At 35.9% G+C, this 16,721-nt stretch overlaps 1 protein-coding gene across 2 annotated transcripts in view; it reads left to right on the top strand.

Annotated features, from left to right (window-relative positions):
* The window catches only part of LOC110456479 (pyrokinin-1 receptor-like), a 103,511-nt gene that overhangs the window by 31,581 nt on the left and 55,209 nt on the right, over positions 1-16,721 (top strand). The window contains exons 1-2 of one of the 2 annotated variants that reach the window (XM_021507260.1): positions 11,894-12,186; positions 12,364-12,550. The exons of the other annotated variant lie outside the window; for it this stretch is intronic. The gene's annotated coding sequence lies outside the window, so the exon portion shown is untranslated. Of the gene's footprint in view, positions 1-11,893; positions 12,187-12,363; positions 12,551-16,721 lie in introns of those variants that run through there. 2 annotated transcript variants of the gene reach the window in all.

Genomic DNA, 16,721 nt, shown 5'->3' with positions numbered 1-16,721 from the left:
CCAGTATAGAAATATTGAACCTCCATAAACAGAAACAAAACTAGGTGTCCCAGTATAGAAATATTGAACCTCCATAAACAGAAACAAAACTAGGTGTCCCAGTATAGAAATATTGAACCTCCATAAACAGAAACAAAACTAGGTGTCCCAGTATAGAAATATTGAACCTCCATAAACAGAAACAAAACTAGGTGTCCCAGTATAGAAATATTGAACCTCCATAAACAGAAACAAAACTAGGTGTCCCAGTATAGAAATATTGAACCTCCATAAACAGAAACAAAACTAGGTGTCCCAGTATAGAAATATTGAACCTCCATAAACAGAAACAAAACTAGGTGTCCCAGTATAGAAATATTGAACCTCCATAAACAGAAACAAAACTAGGTGTCCCAGTATAGAAATATTGAACCTCCATAAACAGAAACAAAACTAGGTGTCCCAGTATAGAAATATTGAACCTCCATAAACAGAAACAAAACTAGGTGTCCCAGTATAGAAATATTGAACCTCCATAAACAGAAACAAAACTAGGTGTCCCAGTATAGAAATATTGAACCTCCATAAACAGAAACAAAACTAGGTGTCCCAGTATAGAAATATTGAACCTCCATAAACAGAAACAAAACTAGGTGTCCCAGTATAGAAATATTGAACCTCCATAAACAGAAACAAAACTAGGTGTCCCAGTATAGAAATATTGAACCTCCATAAACAGAAACAAAACTAGGTGTCCCAGTATAGAAATATTGAACCTCCATAAACAGAAACAAAACTAGGTGTCCCAGTATAGAAATATTGAACCTCCATAAACAGAAACAAAACTAGGTGTCCCAGTATAGAAATATTGAACCTCCATAAACAGAAACAAAACTAGGTGTCCCAGTATAGAAATATTGAACCTCCATAAACAGAAACAAAACTAGGTGTCCCAGTATAGAAATATTGAACCTCCATAAACAGAAACAAAACTAGGTGTCCCAGTATAGAAATATTGAACCTCCATAAACAGAAACAAAACTAGGTGTCCCAGTATAGAAATATTGAACCTCCATAAACAGAAACAAAACTAGGTGTCCCAGTATAGAAATATTGAACCTCCATAAACAGAAACAAAACTAGGTGTCCCAGTATAGAAATATTGAACCTCCATAAACAGAAACAAAACTAGGTGTCCCAGTATAGAAATATTGAACCTCCATAAACAGAAACAAAACTAGGTGTCCCAGTATAGAAATATTGAACCTCCATAAACAGAAACAAAACTAGGTGTCCCAGTATAGAAATATTGAACCTCCATAAACAGAAACAAAACTAGGTGTCCCAGTATAGAAATATTGAACCTCCATAAACAGAAACAAAACTAGGTGTCCCAGTATAGAAATATTGAACCTCCATAAACAGAAACAAAACTAGGTGTCCCAGTATAGAAATATTGAACCTCCATAAACAGAAACAAAACTAGGTGTCCCAGTATAGAAATATTGAACCTCCATAAACAGAAACAAAACTAGGTGTCCCAGTATAGAAATATTGAACCTCCATAAACAGAAACAAAACTAGGTGTCCCAGTATAGAAATATTGAACCTCCCTAAACAGAAACAAAACTAGGTGTCCCAGTATAGAAATATTGAACCTCCATAAACAGAAACAAAACTAGGTGTCCCAGTATAGAAATATTGATCCTCCATAAACAGAAACAAAACTAGGTGACCCGAAGGGGTAACAATGAACAACTATAATAACAAAAACATAACTCGATGTTTAAAAGGGATACTATTAAACGTCTTATAAAATAGACAAAAGTATGTGTTCCGAGGTGTAAAGATATTTAAACCTCGGTAAAACGAAGACAAACTAGTTGGTCTGAAAGGATAAGCGTTTCCTGAACCACGTGCCACTCCCCCGTTAACATTGTTTGTGTCTAATCTAGAAAAGTTATCTATTACTGATAGTCAAACACTCCGGTAATTATAGCAACCGTTAAACTTCTTCCATATAGAGTGAATCCCTAAAAAAAAGATTAATTACCGAGATTTAGTAAAATATAATCAAACTCTAAATGGTTGTATAAATTAAAGTATATGTAACTGCTGTTATCGACAACGGAATTAATTTTCTCTACGAAAGACAGTAGGTTCGGCTAAATTAATGGTCAATATAAGGTCCGTTATGAAATGGTCATAAAAGTATCCATGATATAACTTTCTGGACAGTTTTTGTCCTTAGTCTGGTATGCACTGTAGTCCTACTAATACAAAAGATGACGTACAAGGACATGATGGAGACAGCAGAAAGAGTACGAATCACTTTGTTTACATAGAGCCAGCATGTGTTAGTGTATTTAAAAGACACAGAAGACGTACCATGACAGAAGTAACGTACGTGCATGTTTGGTGCGGCGTCTATGTGATGTCGTGTTTGTCTGTTGTGTTTTTGCAACTTTCATGTCGACGAAAACGTTGTTGCGCCATTACATCCTAATAAAAAAATCTAATGGAATATCATATCATATCTAGGGACATTCACTGGTGGCAGAATAATGACCAATGTGTCTACGGCGGAAAGAGGTGATGCAGAATTATTGCCATTCCATTTACATATGATTTACACTTACAGTCGCTCAATAACTGTCGGTATAATCACTTAATAGTGGAAGTGGGAAGTCTCCCTCAGTTAATGTGTAGCCAGCTATTGCTTCATTTCCTGTTCCAATCTAGCTACAACCTTAATTACACAGATCGTCAAACTTACGGAGCAGCGTAATCTAGGCATACTTCCAAGTTATACATAAAAAGGGGAATCTTAGAGGCACTGCGTATGTACATATAGCTGACAGGTATATCATTGAGAAAATACTGCCAAAGAAAATATTATACAACTTATAACTTATAATAATGGTTTAGCCTTTTTCTAAACAAGCTGTTTTTATATCGCAAAACCATTTCCCAGTACATGATGTTTTAAGCTCATCAGTACTACCAATTAGTGTTGATTGGCTTGTTAGTCTTTCTGTGTCAATTTTCATGCGTTCCCTGTGATGTGATACATGTAAATTTATGAGATGTATATTATCCATGTTACATTACGTATATGTGCAAATATTTTATTATCCCCAGCAAAGTAGAAAAACACATATTTTACATTAACGTTAAGTTTATAAGAATACATAAAATCATCAAAAAGAGAAAAACCCAATAAAATTATTCCCCATTCTCGGAGGCACATGTAAAAGACTTAAGCATAGAAAGTAATGATAAAATGCACCTGGAATTCGGAGTTTTGGGTACGAGTGTGCATGGAAACGTCCGACTCATTTCTAGTTAATTGATACTTAAACCACCCTCATGACAAATCAAACTTACATTCGATGTTTAGAAATTAATAACACATAGTTTCGCTTAGACATTAATATAATATCATTCCATTTAGGAATTTGCACACATTTCAAGACTGATCAAAATAATGTTTGAACAACCTACAGTAAGCAGTTTTAGTAATAGTGACACTTGATGACAAGATATTCTGATTTAAAAAAAAAAGTTTTATGTCTTTAAGATAAACAAAAAAATATGATTTAATTTGTTTTGAAGAAGGTAGTGAAATAATCAGACATTTCTTTTAGTATGCAAATAAGCATTGGCCATAAAGTCTGCTCCGAAGAAGACCTTTCCTGATGATGGCTTCAAAAGGTGAGTGTTAACCTCATCTTTGTACACTTTTCTCAGACATCAGCGCCTATTGAACTTGCCGTATATACCAATATCGATAAAGGATAACCGGATATGAAACATAACTTTTGTCCAGGTCAACGACGAATCCATCTTTTACCAAGGCTTCAAATTGTCACTTTGAGAGAATGCGAAACAGACGTGAAAAGAAATAGAAAAACAAATGGTAGTATTGTATGCAATATCCTAAATAATGTTCACCATGATGTAAATGTACAAGAAGTATCGGAGAGAGTCCATGACATACCAGGAAAAGGAAGAAAAGGAAAAATTTCAGAGACTACTCACCGAGTTATCCAAAACATCGCCATGGAGGGTTTTCGTCTTACATTAGGAAAATGAGGACTATGATTTTGAAGGAAACGAAAGCTTCTTTATCTCCAGCTACAACTCGACAAGGGACTTCGATAGTTTGGTATTAACAGTTCATTGTTATGCCGATGACACACAAATTTACATGGTCATCAAACCACAGGACAGTTGGATTACAGTCTCAGAAAGTCTGGAAGCTTGTCTGACAGATATCAGTATCTGGATGAACGCCAACATGCTTAAGCTTAATCAGGAAAAGACGGAACTAATCGTCTTTTCCCCAAAGTGTCAGCAAACAATGGCTCTCCAGCTCAAGGTCGGTGCCAGAACTATTGAGACTGTTCCAGCTGTTAAAAACCTAGGGGTATACTTTGATAGTTCACTGAACATGGAGAAACAAGTGAACGCTATTGCCAAATCCTGTTACTACCAGATCAGGAACATCGGCTGTATTCGGCAGTTTTTAACTGCAGATGCATGCAAGATTTTGGTGCATTCACTTGTTACCTCTCGGTTGGATTATGGTAACGCCCTGCTCTGTGGTATATCTGACAAACTAACTAGTCGTCTGCAGAGGGTTCAGAACACTGCAGCACGGCTAGTTACTCGTACTCGAAAGAGAGAGCACATCACACCTGCGCTTTATTCGTTGCACTGGTTACCTGTACGATACAGGTCGCAGTACAAAATTCTGGTATACACATACAAGGCACTGAATGGAACAGCTCCTCAGTACCTACAGGAGCTTGTTACCCTGTATCAGCCGTCACGATCACTGCGGTCGGAGTCAGAATCTTTGTTGTGTGTCCCAAAATCTCGTACTGTGACCTACGGAAACAGATGCTTTGGGAGGGTTTCGGCTACGTTGTGGAATAGCTTACCATCTGCTATTAGAAAGTCAAATACCCTGGCCAAGTTCAAGAGGGTCATCAAAACACACCTCTTCACGTCTGCATTTTAGAATCTTTGCAAAGACGTCATGTAAATACCACCCTTTTATTTGTTCAATTATGTGCACATTGCTTGCTTAAATGTATAAAAGTGAGTGTAAGCCTTTGATTTTTGTTTTCACAATTATAACTATTACTATTATCCATATGTTGTAAAGGGCTTTAGAGTAATTTTACAATTTTTATAAGGCGCTATATAAATGTTGTATATTATTATTGTTTATTACATACTTACTAATAAATACGTTTTTTATGTATATGTGATACGACGCAATTGCTCTTACCCATATCAGCCCTCGCCGTATCACACCCCAAAAGCCGTATCAGCCCCCGCCGTATCACACCCCAAAACCCGTATCAGCCCGCAAAACCCGCATCACACCCCTTTTGGAATTATTTTCGTTTTTCAATATTTCAAAAGAAAAATAGATTATAAGATAGTAGCTTTTATTAGTAAGTAGGTATTAAACAGAATAAAACATGCCTTTTTCAATATCACACCCAGTAACAACTCTCGACCATTATCAGCCCTCGGGCCTTCGGCCCTTGTGCTGATATTGCAGTCTCGGGTTGATACATATATAGAATGTACTGGGTGTGATATGGAAAAAAGGCATTTATTATTCTCTATTATTATTTACGTGTATGTACCAGCAAAGACATCTCTGCCGACGAAAGCACAGAAATGAAATTTCTTCAGTGTGCAAAGACACACTAACATTTGTTAGAAAGACTGGCAAAAGGTACACTTCGAAAGAAAGAGTGTTTAGGTCTCATAATGACACTTGTGTAGAGGGAATATATGAAAAGTTTCAGCAAATTTATTTGCAATTACCAGTGAATCATCATAATAAGAGTTGCATGTTGGGGAATATTTGGTTCAAATGGTGTTGGTGTCTTAAAACAGTTTGAATGCAACCTTGAGTCAGTCAGATACCAACCGAAATTGTGATTTATTTGAAGACGACTTCAGAATATTTGGTTTTCACCAATAGTGAATATGTTTTTTCACCAGAATCTTGCTCATTTCAATAACACCATCATTATGAAAAGTGGTGGTGTTTTTTTAGGAAAATAGAATAGTGGTTTTATCAAAGCCGGTAAACAGTCAAGTCTGACCCGATCGAAAACCTATGGGCTCATTTGAAAAGGACGATGGCAAGAAATATACCAACTATAAATGGATGAGCTTTGGAAGGCTTTACAAAGTCAATGGTACCCGATGGAGCAGTTCCTAAAAACACTCGTACATAGTAAGCCAAAGAGAGTGCCTTCAAATGTAAAGGAAGTATAACAAAATATTAGACTAGTAAAATATAACCTAAAACTATACGTAAAGTGAATAATCCATAAGTTGTTGGTTTATTTTACCAATATAAAAATTTAAATCAGTTTGTATCTTTTCAACGAGTAAGTAATGGACAAATATTATCACTTACTGTATGGTTAGTAACTACTTGCTTTCTTTTGCTTTTGACATTTATGGATTTATAAATTGGGGTTCTTAATTCGTTAAATATGGATAGTGGGCTCATTTACTTTGTTTTTATTAGATAATTCACTCTGGCATGGTTCACATGAATTTCTAGTTCAAAACAAATTATCTGTTGTGGCAAATAGACGTACATTTTTAATGTTATAAAAGGATTGTGTATCCAACTTCGTTTTGCTGTGTATCTAGTTATGTTTCAGAACCTTTTTGATGTGGATTTTCATTCAGTTTATATTCAAATTTTGGACCATTCTTGAGTGCTAAATGAACGAAATAGTGAAAAGGTGTAGTACAATTGTTTTTTTGTGACTTTCTGCAACGACTTTCTATTTTTGAAAGAAAAAAAAATGAAAATAGTTGCTTCCTCATTTGGTATTTTTACTAATAATTGAGTGTCCTAGATAGAAACGGAACGGTCAATTCACCCGGTTAATGATGTTTATGGATTTTCGTGATGTTTTCCACTTTATTTAAATGTCACCTTAGTTCTTGCTGTTGTGCAACTTTTAAGGTTGTGTACAAAATGAGACTGTATTCTCGATAAACCGTTTCGTAGCTTTGTGTTATAACTAGGTTTGAAAGCAGGATATAATCAATAATACATACAACAATAATGAAAAACCTTTAACACTGTTCTTTAACGATTATGTCCGCTGCTTCATTGATGGACATGACTCAGAGGATAGTGTATTATACATTGTAACAGTTTCCGCCTTGTGAAGCTTACGTCTGGATTTGTTATACTTTTTCCCGAAAGACACATCATTAAACATGTGATGATAAGTCTTGCGATCGATACCTTTTTTTAATTTCTTATTCGTAACGAGCATTGTCCGTTTGCAAACTTTCGATTTTCAGCCATTTAGAATGATTGCAGCGAAAGCTTCGCATCACAACGCTAGGCAAATTTTAGATTATTTATGATGCCATTAAAGATGTCCTTCGCATCACTGTTTTTATAAATGAATTTTATTTAACACCAAGCAAAGTGTTCAGTTGAAACGAATGATAAAAGAAATCTTATTTGAATGTAATATTTTTTATTTGTTGCAGCGAAATAAGAATGTGATCTATCAAGAATGTACGTACGCTCTTGGACGCTGTGATAATTGCACCTCCATTTTTTTAAATTTGAATATAAGTGGAGTGGTAGAATGAAGGACTTGTAATCAATTACTCCTTACATCTCGGACCTGTCCTACTGTGCGGAACAAAGACTCTACCTGTAATTATCAGTACCGGGTGTGTCTGTACACGACGACTTCAATTTACCGAGCAATCAAAGGGACTTCATGGTGAGAGCATTGCTGACATACATCCGTTTGCTTTGATACTGAAAACAAGAGCAGTGACAACCAGGGGCTCTAAGTTGCTGCGTCGCTCCTTGATGAAGGGTAATTAATTGTTAAGAGAAGATCGGAAATTATTGTTGCCAATGTATACGATATTGGAGCGACAACAGTAAATCTATGTAAAGGCAATCAATAGACAGATAACTGCCTTCACTTAAAGCGAGGAGACCTCCAGTAAGGGTTGTACTTAATCTATCAAATATAGCTATCAGGTACCCTTATGGCACAGCGGAAATGGATCAGGATTTTTCATTAATCTGCTGACCCTCTATGTCCTGATGCTGAGGGGTACACCAAGGTTTCCATCGCCACTTATAACTTATATTCCTACTTGTTTACTAAATAGAGTACAACATATTCAATAACTGTAATGTCTTTGTGGTCGTAATGTTATATCGGGGTCGTAGTCCGAGTCTAACGATTGCCCGTACATATTATCCGTCACCTTCTAATGTAGTACACCAGGGGTTATGTGTCCCGTGGGACTACATCCAATGGCGAAATCGCTGTGCAGACCATTGCCTCACAAAGTACCAATAACCGCGGGCTTTATCCTCCATTCATCGTTAAACGATATATATTTGCATATGTATGTATATGCATATAAATGCAATCTGGCTGAACATTGTAACGGTTATTTATTTGTTTGCCAGTCTGATGGTTACCGGAGCTTTACTCGAGATTCAAATTACACTGACAAAAGGTTAATGATAGAGCAACGAGGAAACACTTAATATGTGTGCCATACGTCGTGTATGCACAACACAAATTTGATACTACCTTTAATTGTTCACTCTTAACTATTATAATTTTCTATTTCCTAACAAATTGTATTCAATATCAAACAGATAGTACGTGTACATCAGGCTTTTGATTTATCTTATTTTTAATTTCAATTAGGTACTGGTAACAGTAATAATGGACTTCAAACAGAGTTTTAACGATGACAACTTTGGTCCTAAATAGTTCTACTTTGCTTCGCTGACGTCAATCGTATTCAAAATTGTGCTGATTGGTTCAAATCAAACTCGGAATACAAAACAATTGTACAACGCACGTTAAAATGTATATCGTAAACTAGACAATAATAACGACAAACGGGATTACAAATAGAGCTCAAAACGTAAGGAATGTAACATGAAATCAAAGCTTAAGAACACTCAAACAAAAACGTGGCTATGATAGGAGGCGTCTCGGTACCACATACGGAACATAAGGTGTTAAATACGCTTAACATAAAACGTGGTTTTGGCAGCAAGGTGTCATGTTACACGTAAGACACCATAACGATATTTGAGTTCATTAGCACAAAAACGGTGTCTTTGACAGGAACTCACCTCGGTACCACATAAGGCGCACTAAAGATGTATGAGTACCCTAAATTAAAAACGGTGTCTTTGACAGGACGGGACCTCGGTACCACATAAGGAAAACTCAAGTTATTTGAGTACCCTAAATAAAAAAAAGGTGTCTGTTTCAGGAAGGCACATCAGTAACACATAAGGAACACCAAAGATATATGAGTACCCTAAGTCAAAAAAAGGTGTATTTGACAGGAAGGGACCGCGGTACCACATAAGGCACACCAAAGATATATGAGTACCCTAAATAAAAAAAGGTGTCTTTGACAGGACGGGACCGCGGTACCACATAAGGAAAATTCAAGATATTTGAGTACCCTAAATCAAAAAAAGGTGTCTGTTTCAGGAAGGCACATCAGTAACACATAAGGAACACCAAAGATATATGAGTACCCTAAATAAAAAGGTGTCTTTGACAGGAAGGGACCGCGGTACCACATAAGGAAAACTCAAGATATTTGAGTACCCTAAATCAAAAAAAGGTGTCTGTTTCAGGAAGGCACATCAGTAACACATAAGGAACACCAAAGATATATGAGTACCCTAAATAAAAAGGTGTCTTTGACAGGAAGGGACCGCGGTACCACATAAGGAACATTACCATGATGATCCTCTTTTAATGCAAGAAGTACATCTTTTGTTGATAACCAATGAAACATGGTGATCACCGCTTCCATCAATCTATTGGGGTTAGAGAAAGTGACCGTTTCTTACCTAGACGATTTGTACAGGTAACTTGCTAATTATATGTTCAGGTTCAATATTTTTGAAGTAACACATGGCTAAATATTAGTTTTTTTTTATGTAAACGACATGTATCAAACTGATACAAAAAACTGCTTTGCTTGTAATACTTGTTCGAAAATAGCTACATCATGACATTTTAGAAAAAATATATTGGTTTTTAGATTTAAAAAAAAAACGACATCAGATTCCTTACACTGTTGATTTTCGCCTCCTCTGACTGTTATATTTTAAGCCGAAAAAAAACCATTATTGGGTATCGGAAAAAATATGGCATTTAAAACTGAATAGGTTCTACCTTTTCACTAAGAACAAATATTATTCTTCAAATATCTTCAGACAAGGGGGGATTAATGTGCACACTCTGTTTGCGTACATACCTGGAATATCCCTATCCCTACTTAGGGCTGATCCTAACTAGGGTTTCTAAAAATAAATGTGGTCTGAAGGAAGATGTTATATAACGTCAAACATTCTGGGCCCGTATTAAAGAGTTATCATGCAGAAGCAAAGTTTCTGTGGTCAGACTAGCTTTCATGCTAAACGATCAAAATGCCAAATGTTAACATTGAAAACAGCTTTTGGCTGTTATTATTCTCATTGTTTTCCCATTGTTGACAAAATAAGATATTACTAACAGGAACAAAACATTAGGATTGAGTACAAAATCTATGCTTGAGCATGAGAACGGATTCATGAATACGGGACCTAATCGTTTAACTATTACAAATGACAGAGAAAATCTAAACACGTCATGTAACACCACTTCTTCTTTAAAAAAAATGAGCAAAATAGATACTTTCTTAATCTAAAATATAACTGTTGGAGAAGCAGTCGATGTCTTTCTTAAATATTTTGTTGAGGGTTTCTTCTTTTTGAAACTAATTATCATTTGTAAATTCACTTAGAGCCATTCAACTTTATTTTAAAGGAGAGTAAAAAGCTTATGAAAAAACATCCGAGTGCACTTTTAGGTAATCAGATTTTGTAGCATTTTACATCCATCTTGATTTTATCACTAAAACAACAGCGGCATACTTTGGATAAGCCAAAGATAAGTAAACTGCCAGAAGTCATGTATTTTATTTAGAGCTTAGAAACAATAATCGACTTGGCATACAAATCGTATCCTAGTGTATTGTAAAACTCATACAAAAACACACATTTGTACATTACAAGGAAGGAAAACTACACTTTTAATTTCATGTCCCTCTAAAAAAAAAATGCTGATGGATGAAGATGGTGTAATTATGAACTAGTCTGATTAGACAACTGTAGAGCATTCCCTTTGACTGTTGTGAAGTGGGAACAAAAAACATCTTCAATCAATTATTATATTGATATATTAATAAAACTGAAGACGAGAACACCATTATTAATTCGGGCTTCACTGTCCATGCCAACCTCTAAAAATGTCTAAATGATCTTGCTAAAATATTTGGCCAGCGACTGAGTTTTGTACACAATTGTAAATCGGCATCACAATGGACATTGTCATGTACGGTAAGTTAACACCTATATTGTCCCAATAATGTGATCTTCACATTTTGCCTATGCTATATCATTAGATAATATTTCTTCTGTTCCAAAGAAGCTTTCAACACAGTCTTAAGTCCATAACATAGCCATAGGCTTTGAATACTGTTAGATGAAGTACACAGACTTGTCAGCCAATATTTTGTTGTCGAGCACCTGTCCGATCCAGAACTCTTGCCCGTAATCAGTTAATCACTTCACCTGTTTTGGAGTGTTATTCCCGTCTACGTGTAATTATATCTTATACAAATAAGAACCTCACATCGATATAACGTCCAATCACAGTAGTAATACATCAATAATACTACGACCAGAGGTGATCTGACGGTGAGCGACTCTGACTCCATTGTTTGATAGAGTTCCGGTAAGCGTCCCCACTATTTCCCGCCAATAAGGAGGATCACTTTCCCTCACTGACGACCTCTAAATCACGAGCGTGTGCTGGAGCAGTGTTACTGGAAGCACGCGAGCTGTGATGGAATCAGCGGAACGTGTGTCCGGCCTTGGTTATAGTTCCAGGGAAACATCGCCATAATTGATCGTGATCCTTGAAGGACATTGTTGTTTTGACATCGTTGGATTAAACTGTACGTAATATGCACAGTAATCTTGATAATTGTCGGGAACTTTTCATAGTTTAAGGAGTACTTTGTTTTGGATTTAGTGCTTCAACATATTTATCGCTACCAGCATAAAACACAAATAAGGTATGTAATTTATCCGTTAGCATAACATATTCGTGATAATCAATGACCTGAGTTTTTTTTATTAATTGTTAGAAAAATCATGTAAAAAGACGGAATAAGTGAATTTACAGAAAACTCATATTTGGACAATGGTTTTACACATAAAGGGATGCAATTATAATTCGTATCATCTGTAAGGTACCCGGTGGGATCTTCGTCTAACAACTATAAAGACACTACCCTAGCGCAAGAGTGGGAGTCTCCGCAGGACTACTCCACCTTCTACTTCAAGTGGGCGATTTTCTTCACGCGTTTCAAAAGCCTTTTTGGTTCTGAAACCTAGGATAACGTAGAGGAAGTGGCGTTGAAGAAGACCTCACTAATGGTAAGTAAAAATTGCATACTGACCTATTTTATATACGGTATCAACAAAACATTCTCAATCAGTCTGTATTGTTGTTCATTGCCAAGATGTTCAAAGTAATAAAGGGGAATGAAAATACGTATTGGCATAAATACATTGATCGACACATTCTATCACTTAAAAGATTGATAATCGAAAACCGCAAACGACGACTTAATGACGTGTAAAGGTAACGAAAGTTATGAAAATAGGCACATGCAACCGCTTTTCGTACAAATTTAGGTAAGTATTAACATATATTGGAGTTATTATTAGCGTACTGCAGGTGCTGTTATCGTCCGTAGGAATGAGTTAGTCAGGTACTTATAGCTCTCACTAATACTGAAGTCCGGTTAACGCTGACCCGTGCGTGTGTGTATGCCAGAAGTTTCTGTATTTAGCACTAGTTATGAGGTGTTCACCGTTTACTTTATATTAAATGTTAAGATATAACAGATCATTTAATTAATAAAATATCCATAGATCCAAACTGATAGATAAAATAGCATTATGTAGTTCCTGTGTTTTAACTGATACTGGGTAACTTATATTTATCTACTCCACAGGTGCGTGGACCATTATCTACGTTTATCAATACGCTCGTGTGAATAACAAAATACATGTTGTACCGTTATATTGCAATTCCTCATACGTTTACCATCTACATACACGTTATTAGTATTACTTCGTGTTAATGAAGAACGCGTCAGCCCAAAGACATGTCTAGCACGGTTTTTATCTTTAACACGCGGATACCTTCCTGGTTTGATACGAACAGCATGACAGTTATTTTACTTCTGGTTTTTGTGTAGGTTCAAGAAGTCTTTCCGTTTGGTTTGTTGTTTCCTAAATTACTTTTGCAGTCCTTCCGTCTGTTTTGGTATCACCTCGATTACTTTTGCTGTTGTCTTTCCGTCTGTTTTTGGTATCTCCCCGTTCTACTATTCTTGACCGTCCTCCTGCTCTTGAATTTCCGTCTGATGTGTTGTTTCCTCGATAATGCTGTTGTCTTTCCGTCTGTTTTGGTATCACCTCGTTTTACTATTGTTGTCTTTCCTTCTGTTTTGGTATCACCTCATTTTACTATTGTTGTCATTCCTTCTGTTTTGGTATCACCTCGTTTTACTATTGTTGTCATTCCTTCTGTTTTGGTATCACCTCGTTTTACTATCGTTGTCTTTCCGTCTGTTTTGGTATCACCTCGTTTTACTGTTGTTGTCTTTCCGTATGTTTTGGTATCACCTCGTTTTTCTATTGTTGTCATTCCTTCTGTTTTGGTATCACCTCGTTTTACTATTGTTGTCATTCCTTCTGTTTTGGTATCACCTCGTTTTACTATTGTTGTCTTTCCGTCTGTTTTGGTATTACCTCGTTTTACTATTGTTGTCTTTCCGTCTGTTTTGGTATCACCACGTTTTACTGTTGTTGTCTTTCCGTATGTTTTGGTATCACCTCGTTTTATTATTGTTGTCATTCCTTCTGCTTTGGTATCACCTCGTTTTACTATCGTTGTCTTTCCGTCTGTTTTGGTATCACCTCGTTTTACTATTGTTGTCTTTCCGTCTGTTTTGGTATCACTTCGTTTTACTATTGTTGTCTTTCGTATGTTTTGGTATTACCTCGTTTTACTATTGTTGTCATTCCTTCTGTTTTGGTATCACCTCGTTTTATTATTGTTGTCATTCCTTCTGCTTTGGTATCACCTCGTTTTACTATTGTTGTCCCTCCTTCTGTTTTTGTATCACTTCGTTTTACTATTGTTGTCTTTCCTTCTCTTTTGGTATCACCTCGTTTTACTACTGTTGTCATTCCTTCTGTTGTGGTATCACCTCGTTTTACTATTGTTGTTTTTTCCGTCTATTTGGTTTCATCTCGTTTTACTATTGTTGTCTTTCCTTCTGTTTTGGTATCACCTCGTTTTACTGTTGTTGTCTTTCCGTCTGTTTTGGTATCATCTCGTTTTACTATTGTTATCTTTTTTTCTGTTTTAGTATCACCTCGTTTTACTATTGTTGTCTTTCCTTCTGTTTTGGTATCACCTCGTTTTACTAGTGTTGTCTTTCCTTCTGTTTTGGTATCATCTCGTTTTACAATTGTTGTCTTTCCTTCTGTTTTAGTATCACCCCGTTTTACTATTGTTGTCTTTCCTTCTGTTTTAGTATCACCTTGTTTTACTATTGTTGTCTTTCCTTCTGTTTTAGTATCACCTCGTTTTAATATTGTTGTTTTTCCTTCTGATTTGGTACTACCTCGTTTTACTATTGTTGTCTTTCCTTCTGTTTTGGTATCATCTCGTTTTACAATTGTTGTCTTTCCTTTTGTTTTAGTATCACCTCGTTTTACTGTTGTTGTCTTTCCGTCTGTTTTAGTATCACCTCGTTTTACTATTGTTGTCTTTCCTTCTGTTTTTGTATCACCTCGTTTTACTATTGTTGTTTTTCCTTCTGTTTTGGTATCACCTCGTTTTACTGTTGTTGTCTTTCCTCCTTTTTTTGGTATCACCTCGTTTTACTATTGTTGCCTTTCCTCCTGTTTTGGTATCACCTCGTTTTACTGTTGTTGTCTCCCCTTCTGTTTTGGTGTCTCCTTGATTCATGTTGTCGTCATTCCTTCTGTTTGAGTCTCCTTAATCACGTTTTTCTTATTTCTGTTCCTACTGTTGTTTTTCCGTCTGTTTGTTTGTGTATTTCCTGTTGCTGGGTTTATCCTTGATTACTGTTGATGTCTTCCCTCGTGTTTCGCTGTCCATGTTGTTGTATTTCCATCTGATTTGATATCTCCTAAATACATTATACTGTAACTGTTGCTGACTTATCGTAAATGACTTTGATTTTGAGTAGTTCAGATTTTGTCCCTATGTGTCGAAGTATTGTTATTTTTTGTTTTACTTCCGATATATTTTATCATACTAGTATGTTTATTTATTTAGAACACGTACAACTTTGAAACGACGAAATAATCAGTGTGTAATACGACTTTGTATTTGTACCAAATTGTAATCCAGTTATGCTGGAGTTTGCTCTTCATTTTTAACTTAAATGAATAATGACATTTACAGATTGAATTACGTTGCATTGCGTTCATGATATCATCAATGCTAATAGTATCTGAAATATAACGGTCGCATTAAACAAAGAGGGCAACTATGTCTAAACGAATCATCTTACTCCAGTGACACACCAAATCCACAAACAGTGTAATCAGGGTGTTCTCTATAGGAATGGTGGTGTAACCCTTAGTCAAGCATCGTGTGTCAATGTGGGGTTCTACTGAATGACCACCCACTGGTTATTGCTTTTTCCTTCATAACCACTATGCGCTCGGATGGTGCTGTGATTAGTGCACTCACCTTTCACCAAGGCGGACGGGGAAAGGTATTGGGTCACCTATCCGACCACGCGGGTTTAAGTCCCCTGCACGCTAGCTTCCAGGTCAACAAGAGTTACTAATATAAGTTGATAGAACTTGTTTCACGATTGCTGTAAAATGAATAAAGTTTAATTTGATTCAACCACTGTGTGAAGCACATTTAAGGTGCTGTTCAATGTTGGTAACTTCTAAAAAGCTTTTTCATTCGCTCATATACAGATGATTATGACGTCACGTATGTAACAGTACTTTCCGGTGACATAGCATTGCAAGGGGACGTCAGGTTTCACGGCAATTTACTTCACAGTATAAAATTGCTATAATAAGTGATGGAAAAAAGATTTCATTGGCATACATATGACCGTTATGGTAAAACCCACTCGTTATGATTGGTTATTAGGTGTACTACAGTAAACCGTTATTTAGAATAGATAAAGTCAAACACTTGAACGAGGTAGAAACATAATAACCAACAATGACTAATTCCAGTTAGAGAGATACTATAATGATCAATAATTACTAATTCGAGTTAGAGAGATACTATAATGATCAATAGTAACTAATTCGAGTTAGGAAGATACTTAAATGATCAATAAAAACAAATTCGAATTAGGAAGATACTTTAATGATCAACAATTACTTATTCGAGTTAGGAAGATACTATAATGATCGATAATAACTAATTCGAGTTAGAGAGATACTATAATGATCAATAATTACTAATTTGAGTTAGGGAGATACTATAATGACCAACAATTACTAATTCGAGTTAGAAAGATACTAT

The sequence above is a fragment of the Mizuhopecten yessoensis genome, unplaced genomic scaffold (genome assembly GCF_002113885.1).
Source record: "Mizuhopecten yessoensis strain PY_sf001 unplaced genomic scaffold, ASM211388v2 scaffold8745, whole genome shotgun sequence".
Lineage (NCBI taxonomy): Eukaryota > Metazoa > Mollusca > Bivalvia > Pectinida > Pectinidae > Mizuhopecten > Mizuhopecten yessoensis.
The sequence above is the reverse complement of the archived record's forward strand: the minus strand, read 5'-3'. Positions and strand labels throughout refer to the sequence as shown.